Source organism: Globicephala melas, chromosome 16 (genome assembly GCF_963455315.2).
Source record: "Globicephala melas chromosome 16, mGloMel1.2, whole genome shotgun sequence".
In the NCBI taxonomy this organism is placed as follows: Eukaryota; Metazoa; Chordata; class Mammalia; order Artiodactyla; family Delphinidae; genus Globicephala; species Globicephala melas.
Window position 1 is genome coordinate 866,151 of NC_083329.1, and position 8,897 is coordinate 875,047.

General features: G+C 63.8%; 1 long non-coding RNA gene across 1 annotated transcript; it reads right to left on the reverse strand.

Annotated features, from left to right (window-relative positions):
• Window positions 1–4,436: 4,436 nt before the first annotated feature.
• LOC115839866 (uncharacterized) lies at window positions 4,437–8,540 on the reverse strand. The gene is made up of 4 exons (XR_009559399.1): window positions 8,412–8,540; window positions 6,418–6,475; window positions 4,869–5,148; window positions 4,437–4,581 (listed from the first exon to the last, which is right to left on the reverse strand). It is a non-coding gene; the product is annotated as an uncharacterized lncRNA (long non-coding RNA).
• Window positions 8,541–8,897: the final 357 nt, after the last annotated feature.

Genomic DNA, 8,897 nt, shown 5'->3' on the forward strand with positions numbered 1-8,897 from the left:
GCGCCTATGTCAGCTCTGAGGTGCCCTGCCAGCCCTGGCCCTGCCTGGCCGTCGGCCCACCGGCCTCCCGGCCCTGCCCTGGTCCTGGCTGGCCCCTCTGCCCCGCCTGGCCTGTGTCCACTGCAGCTGTGCCTGCCCCTCCCACCCCTGCCCTTCGAGAGGGGGCCTGGAGCAGCCCAGAGCCACTGTCCCCACTGCGTCCCAGCTGGGGCACTCAGGGCCCAGCCCTGGACCAGCCTGATGCCCCCTGGCCCACTGTCCTTTCCCACAGCCCCCTGCAGGCAGGCTCTTCTCTCCCAGACATTTCTAGAAGCTGCTCAGGTCTGGGGAGAGAATGGGGAGGGGCAGGGGAGGGAGAGAAGGAAGGAAGCATGAGACCAGGCGGCTGGGCCAGAGCAGAAGCTGCAGCCCCCCCGCTGGGGCTGGGAAGGTGGCTCCGTGGGTTCCCAGAGCCCGTGAAGTCCCACCATCCCTCTGACTAATTTAGAAACGATTAATGAGCCAGCTCCCCCTGGAGAAGGGCTGCCATCTGTCCTGGTTTCAAAGGCTGCCTCCTTATTCCTCGAGGAAAAGCTGTGGGTAACCTGATTTACCCTCGGAAGAAGGAGGCGCCCGCAAAGGCAGCGAGCTCGGCAGGGCAGGCAGGAGCTGGTGGCAGGGCAGGCTGCTCCAGCGGGGTGCTCGCCGGCGCCCCCCCAGCTGCAGACCCCGTCCCAGGGGAACTCAGCAACGCCGTGAGGAGGACAGCTTGCATTCCAGATCTGGAAGGTGCAGACTTGCGTCACTGCGGCCAACACTCCTGGGTGGACCCCAAGCCTCTGCTCCCGGGACCCCCCACGAGGTTCCCTTCCACAGCGGGAGACAGCGACTCTAAGAGGTCTGAAGCGAAAGGCCCACCCCAGCCTGGAGACCTGGCACCGGCAGCCCGGCAGCCGGCACCCCACTCCCCGACCCAGAGCCCCCAGAGCTTCGTCCTCCCTGAGTCCCGGGGACCCACATGCAATGCCAGGGCAGGGCCCGGGAGCCAGCCAGCCAGGTCCTACTCAGGTGGGCAATGCCCAGGCCCCCCGTTTATTCACTCATCAGCCTAGTGTCTCGAGCACACGCACGTGAGCATCCAGGCTGGGGCAGGGGACCCGGAGCAGAGCAGTTCACGCCCTGGGAGGGGCGGGGCATCGGGGCCGCGGGAGAGAGAGGCCTGGGGGGCCTTGCGGGGGGAGGGGGGGAAGGGTGGGAGAGGGCTCCAGGGAGGAGGAAGGACTGAGATGGGGAGCGCTGGGGTGGGGGGCAGAGGAGACACATGGGTTCTTGGAGCGGGAGGGGTAGGGCAGGGGCTTGGCCGGTGCCGGTGAGGGAGGCCCAGAGTCCAGTCCTCGGTGGCCCCCAGGTTCCAAGGGCGTGGGCGGGCTCGGCCGTCTAGGACCAAACAGACCTGCCTGCAGGCTGGACCGGTGCCCAGACAGGTTACCTGTGTGACAGTCGCCTGATGCCCACCTGCCTGCAGCTGCCCCAGGTCGGGGGCTCAGGACGCCCCGGGAATCGCTGTGCTCGCCCTGTCCACTTCTCTGCTCGCCAGCATGGCTGGGACAGGCCCGGAGAGACCCCGCCCCCAACTTGGGCCCTGCTGCAGGCCCATCCTGGCTGCTGTCACCCTGCCGCATGGCCCGCCCCTCCTCCTCCCAGGCCGCTGAGTGGCTGCGGCAGTGTCCTGGGGCAGCTCCACTTTTGGGCGACCCTGAATCCTGATGGCTTTCCTGACCCGCAGAGCAAAGAGGAGTCCCTCACTATCGCTCAAGAGGCATCTGCTGAAGCCTGTGAACTGGCGCCAGACATACACTGGGGCCCAAACCACTGAGCTGAGGCCTCTGTGATGTGGCGCCTTGCCCTCTCCGTGCTGTGCAGCCCTCCCTCCCCAGGAAACGCCCTGCCCCTGTGTGGTGGAGGGGGTGTAGGGGCCCTGGGAGGAGGAGGGGCCTGGGGACTGGAGGGGACCTGGGAGGGGAGGGGACCTGGGAGGAGGAGGAGGTCTGGGGTGTGGAGGGGACCTGGGAGGAGGAGGGGCCTGGAAGGGGAGGGGGCCCCCACCCCGGAGGGGGGCCCCCCCCGAGGGTGCCGGAACTCCAGGGTGGGCAGCCCTTGCTGATGCCTTGGAAGGAGAGGCAGCAGAGGCAGCTGAGTGGGGTTAGGGTTAGGCTGCAGCCCCTGGAAGACACAGCTCACCTGACAAGCAGGTTTAGCCCCAAGCCTGTGCTCCCAGCGACTGGTCCCCCCATGGCCAGGCACCCCGGTGGTGCTGGTCACCCCAATGATGGCCTGAGTGCGGCACAGGTTGTCCACTCCAAGCCTCGACTCCAGGCACAGGGCCTGGGGCCCGGAGAAGAGACCACGCGTGGTGGGAAAATAAGGGACCTGGGGCCTGGGTCTTTGTTGCTCACATGGCAGAAGGGCGTCAAGGCTGTAGCTGGAATGAAGGTTGACAGTTGGCTGATTTCAAGATGGGGAGATCGTCCTGCACCGTCCAGGTGGGCCCAGCGTAATCTCAAGGGTCCTCACAGGGGAGGAGGGAGGCAGGAGGGCCAGAGGATCAGAGAAGGCAACTGGCGGCCTGAGGTAGAGGAGGGGCCACGAGCTGAGGGCTGCAGGCACCTCTAGAAGCTGGAAAAGGAGGGGAAATGGATTCTCCCCAGAGCCTCTGGAGGGGAGCAGCCCGGCCCTCACCTGGATTTAGCCCAGGGATACCCACGTCAGACTCTGACCCCAAGACTGTAAGACCATAAGTTCATGCTGGTCACGAACAGCAGACGGTCAGCCTGGGAGACACTTGGAGCCCCCGTGGCTTTACAGGGGGGGCCTGTCTGGGGTCACAGTTGCTTGGGGAGCACTGCGGGGGGCAGAGGTAACAGGGTGACCATCCCCACGGCCCCTCCTGTGCTGCCCGCCCTGTGGTCAAGCCCTCCGAGGTCAGAGCTGGGAGCCCAGTCACGTGAGGTCAGGGAGGACAAGCCCCGCGCTGTCTGACACGGACTGCAGCCCTCAGACCCGCAGCTGAGGGTCCAGACTCGACGGGGGGTGGGGGGGGGGCAGGCAGGGAGCAGCATGGCGATGGCAGAGACGAAGACAATGGCGGCTCCCACACCGCCGGCGCGCTGTCACCGCAGCGTCCTCGTCCTCGTGGAGAGAGCTGGCGGGGGCCTAAGTGCTCAGCGACGGGGCGAGTGAAACAGGCTGCAGCTTGAGTGACGTGGGGAGACAAGCAGGAAAGCTGCCCTCTTAGGAGAGCGTCAGGGAGGAGAGACCCTCTGATCGGACACTCATTTTCCTCTTTAAGCTGCCACGTGTCCTGCAGCAGCCCCTGCGGCATTGTAGCCAGAGTGTCTGGAGCAAAGATCGAGCTGTGAGCATTGTGAGGAAGGGGTGGTCACGATGGAGCTCATGGGGTCGCAGTAGGGCGCGGAGTGCGGTATGCGGGGCGCCCTCTGCCGGCGGTGGCGGGCGCTGCAGCGGGTGGGCGGGACCGGGCCCCTCCTCTCGGGCTGCACCCCTGACCCCCTGGAGCAGCCTGGGGGCAGGGTCTGGCTACCCCACCCAGGCTGCCTTCTCCAGCTGTCGCAGGGTGCCACCAGCCCTGCTGGGGACTCACTGTCACTGTCACAGGAGGGGTGGGGCCGGCTAGGCCTTCCCCAGGGGTTCTCTCAGCAGGGACTCCGTCAGCTGCTCCCTCGGGAACGTGCCCTGGCCGCTGCCCTTTCCTCACCCGTGCCCCAGCGCCAGCCCACATCGGGGCGCAGTTCCCGGGAAATGGGCGGGACTGGACCCACCGCACTGACTCTGTCCGGTGGGCAGTGGGCGGCCCCTGGACTGAGGTCAATGTGGCCGCCGCACTCCGGGTGAACGGAGCCGGTCTTTGTACTGTGTGGGTTCGAGGAGGTTTTAGCTCTTCTAATAATAGATGGGCCACCAGGGGCCCCCGGGGCTGGGCTCGTGTCCTCGTCTGGAAGGCCTCCCTCCCCCCGCTGCGGTGCCGTAATTGCAGGCGTCATATTTTTAGGTCACACTTGACGTCTGAATGTGACTCACCCCGAAGACCCTGTCATCGGCGGCTCACTGGGCTCCAGCCCAGGGTTGAAAATGACTACCTTCGGCCCAGCGGTTGATTCTGTCCACATCAAGGCCTACTGCCGGACACCCGGGAGCAGGGAGGCTGGGGTGGGAGCCCAGCCAGGGTTCTGCCCCTCGGTGAGCTCGTACTCAGGGGCCGGGTCTCATCCAAGGCTGCCTGTCTGCGTGTGTCAGCGCTGGGGCAGGCCCAAGACACCCTTCCACAAGAGAGTAAGCTCTGCACGGGGATGGAGAGACGAGGGGCCCTCAGGCAGGCCTGTCCCCCAGTTCCACCCGAGCCCTGCGGGACCTGCCCCAGACTCTCTGGAGGTGCAGCCTGGACCCTGGGCACCGGCAGCCCTCACCATCCCAGACACGCCTTTGGGGCCACCGTCTTCATCAGCAGGACGGCACGTCTCCCGGAGCCTCTGCCCGGCAGGAAGCTCGGTTGCTGGTGACAGGGACTTCCATAGACCATGGGCCCTGCAGCAGGAAACACTGACCATCAGTGCCTCAGCTCCTGCGAATCTCTCACCTCCGAGCCCTCACCTTGTCCTGCCCGCCACACTGAGGCACCCAGATCCTTCCCCAGCCCTGATCAAGCCCCCGCCCCTGCATTGAAAGAACCGCCTCTAACCAACCCCCCAGGTCTCGGTCGATTCCGACCTGCGCCCCTCTGTCCAGCCCTGCGGGCCCCACTCCTCCCCATCAGGCCCTCGACATCCCACCACTCGTGGTCAGGGTGTTTGGGGACCAAGGGCTCGGCCCACCTGGCCCAAGGACCATTCCAGTGGGAGACCCCGTCCTGCCCAGGATCAGCTGGGATTCAGGCACAAACAGGCAGGACGCCACAGTCTATCCTAGGTTCCTGTGAGTATCGCAAATGTACTTGTGCACACTTGGTCTTTTCTGTGACGTGTCAGAGAACGTGGGCCGAACGCCAGCTTCCTCGCGTCTGCAAGTGTGTAACAGACAAATCCTCCCAGATACACGCTGACGATGCTGCAGGAATACTAAGTGAGGCTGAAGGTCAGTGTTCACACTTGTAATCTAGACCGAAAAATTGTGTTTCAGTGGAAAATTCTGCATCATGTAGAGGGCGTCTGAGCTGACTTTCAGTCAGCTCAGCTCCACCAAGGGGGTAGGTGCGAAATTCCATCTCCGCTCCCCGACCCCTGCGCAGAAACCAGGTTTTCCTCTGTTGGTTTCAACATCAGTGACCTTTCAGTACGTCTGTCCTGCAGCTTCTCTCTGGAGTTGCTTAGAACATCTGCCTGGTTCTCCCTTGATTAATAAGTAAATAACATCTTTCACGTGAGCTCATTTTTATATCTGTGAGTCACAATCTTACCTTTTACTGAAAATGATTTTTTAACAAATGTATTAGGTTTCTAGACGTTATACATCAGTTACCAAAGTTGTGTTTGTTAATCCACACAACGAACTACTTAAGGAACCAAATATATTAAACTAATAAATGCAGTTTAAAATATTGGACGTTTGTAAGTGGGAACAGTTATTCAAAGACCCTGTGACAGTTTTTAGACTTATAGACGTGGAGTATGGACTTCAAAAGAGTGGAAAGCCTGTTGGGAATTCCCCTGTGGTCCAGTGGTTAGGACTCCCGTGCTCTTAATACCGAGGGCCTGGGTTCGATCCCTGGTCGGGGAACTAAGATTCTGACAGCCGCGGCAAGGCCAAAAAACCCCCAAAATCCATCTATAAAAGAGTGGAAGTCTAGGTTTGAAGAGCAGCGGGGCTGAGCCCCCCGCCTGCTGCCCTGGCCCCCAGTCTTCTGCCGGCCCGCCCTGGTCCTTGCCCGAGCCTCCTCCACCTGAAGGGCTTCTACTTCAACTCTGCACGCTCAGACCCAGAAGAAAAGACCTTTCCCTTGAAATCAACCTATTGTGCGCTTCCTCCCTTGCCTTGATTTAGCAAATGTTTGTTAGGTAAGTGGACGCTATTCAGTTTTTAAACCCTTCCTTTAGGCGGGAGTAACTGTGTCTGCATCTGCCGGCTTTGTAAGCCCTGCCTGGGCCCCTCGCCCCTCCCCGACCGACCGCACCCACCGCAGCAGCTGCGGCCACTCCGGTCAGGATGCTGAGAAGCGTCAGCAGGTGGCATCGCCGGCCCGTGATGATGCTTCACTGCGGACTTAAAGGCACACCGCCAGGGGGCACGAGTCGCGTTCTGGGCCCCCCCCCCGCCCCGCCCCCGCCGCCCAGCCTGAGACCATGCCCTGGAAGTCCCCGGCAGGGCTGGAGGCCGGTCTGGCTTGAATTGTCCCCAAAGGGGCCCAGTGAGACAGCAGGGACTCACGTGGCTGTGCGGTTTGCAGGGGCTTCACACATCTGGAGTCTTCCGCACACCTGGGGCTCTGAAGGGGGAAACCGAGACAGGAGGCCGTTGGTCCTTACCTGGCCCAGGTTCGGCTGCCTGAAGTGTCCAAGCGGAGACCGGCACTCCAGCCTTCCCCTCCTCCCCAGGATCCCTCTGGCCCTGAGCCCCAGGTGGGCCGTGAGCTCTGGGGGCCCAGTCCTAGGGGTGCTGGAAACGCTGAGGCCCCACAGGGCTGGAGCCAGCTCCCTACGGATGGAGGGTCAGCCCTCTGTCCTGGAAGCCAGGCCCAATGAGGCCAGGGAGCTGGTAGAGGGCCCCTGGGGAAGGTGAGGGACGCGGGCCGGCCTGTGGCGGCCTGGGTGCCTGACGGGGCTGCGTGCTTGGCGGAGGCCATGTCTTCTGCAGTGCGGCCAGAAGAGGGCCCCCATGCCCCTCCATGGCGGTGCGGACCCCCCAGAGAGACTGCAGGGCCAGCCTGCTGGGTGCCCAGCTGACTGCACAGGGCCCCAGGCTGGGCTGGCCCATCCTGGGAGCCTCCCTCCGGGACTGGAGGCCAGTTGGCACTTTTGGCTGTGCTCTGATGGGTGACCAGGAGGCTCTGGTGGCCACTCTGAGCACCCCTCCCCTCCCCGCCTCCCGACAGGTACAGCACGTGTCTGTGCCAGGAGGGTCTGGAGGCCTGCAGCCTCCTCCCCGCTGCCCCCCACATGGGGCTCACGGTTTTCCGTCAATGGCTGCAGCTCACCATGCCCCCCAGGCCTTGACCCCGCAGTCCATGGGGTCTCCTCACCCCAAGCACACCCGGGGTGAGGTCGGCCCCCCATTCTCCCAAGGTGGGCCCTCCTCCCTCCCCTCCTCTCCCAGAACTCCTCCTGTCCAGCTGAGCATCCCAACAACGTCCCCCCAACACAAGCGCCAGGAGGGGCTGCCTCTCTCCCTCCTTCCCGCCACCCCACACATAGCCTGGAGTCGCACGTGAGTCCAGCCCTCCGCCGGGCACGGGTAGCTTCCCTCCGGACACTCTCCCGCGAGAGCGTTCCTTCTGAGGCACCGCGAGCCACTCTGCCTGCCCTGTTGGGTGGGGCAGGCGAGGGGGGCCATCACCCGAGCCCGCAGCTCGCTCCCAGGGGATGGTGTTTGCTCGGGGTCCCCTCGTCTGCTTCAGGACCAGCCCTGCCTGAGCCTCTTGGACCTCCTGGCCCCCAGACTCAGTTGTCTCCGAAACCCAGGGCCTCCCAGGACCCGGGGGTCTCTCCACAGACTCACCTGCAGTCTTAATGCCCACGTGCACATATGCATGCCCACACGTATGCCACACACACGCCGTACACTCGAACATACACGTGCACACACGTGCTCACACTCACACACGTCTGGTAACATGCCGTCTGGTGGCTTCCACAGCTGTGGCCTCGGAGAAATCCGAGTCTCAGAACTGGAGGGCACAGCCGGGAAGGAACAGGCCCAGGAGGGGCCGGGACGGGGGAGCCCTTCGGCCTGGTAAGGGCGGAGGCGGGGAGGTCCCACACCTGGTTCTGGTTGGGGGACAGCCGAGAGCACATGCATGAGGGCCCACTCTGCCTCCCAGCCATTGTCTGGGGAGGGGCCAGAGGAGGTGCGGAGGAAGGGGGCTTGGGCAGGGGAGAGGGGCAGGGAGGGACTCCAGGTCCAGGGTGACGTGGGCACAGGGGCCCTTTCAGTGGCTCCCGGGGCGACCCATCCTGGCCCTCACTTTCCCTTCACCAAAGGCATCCCCTGGAAATCCAAGACCCACCCCCTTCCTGGCCATCTCCTGCTCAAGGTCACAGCCTGCCCGGTGGATGTGGACCCAGGAGCTCCCGAGCGGAGGGTGCAGCCTACGGGGAGGGTCCCGGTGCCAGGGTGGGACTTGCCTACCCAACTCCCTGAGCACTCCTGTCCCAGCCGCAGCATCCTCCTGGCACCTGGGAAGGGCCGTCCTGCGGCTCACTCACCCGCATCGGCGTGTCGGCTGGGTCAGCACAACTCAGAACTGAATATTTCATGGCGGCACCATAAAGAAGGCTCTTATGTAGAAAGATGATGCGATTATTTCATAGACTGAATCACAGCCACACTTAAAGAGGGGATCCGTATTGTGAGGTGACGGTCCACGTCACCCTGGTCCACGCATCACACACAGGCTGGCGTGGGGGACATCCCACCGTGCAGGCCGTGCCCCCCTGGGGCTGCAGCCCAGCATCCACACCCACGCCACTGCCACCCAGTCCCAGCTGACCCCTCCTGTCCTCACCTGACCCCTCTTGTCCCCACCTGTCCCCGCCTATCCTCACCGTGGCCCAGGTGGGCCCTGTGTCTGGGGCTTCCAGGACTTGGGCCCTTCAGCAGCTGACCCAGCCCGCGTGGAGCCGGGTCTTCACCGCGGCGCTGGGCGCACTGCTCGAGAGGCTCTCCCGTGCTGTGCTGAGCTCAAGGAGGCT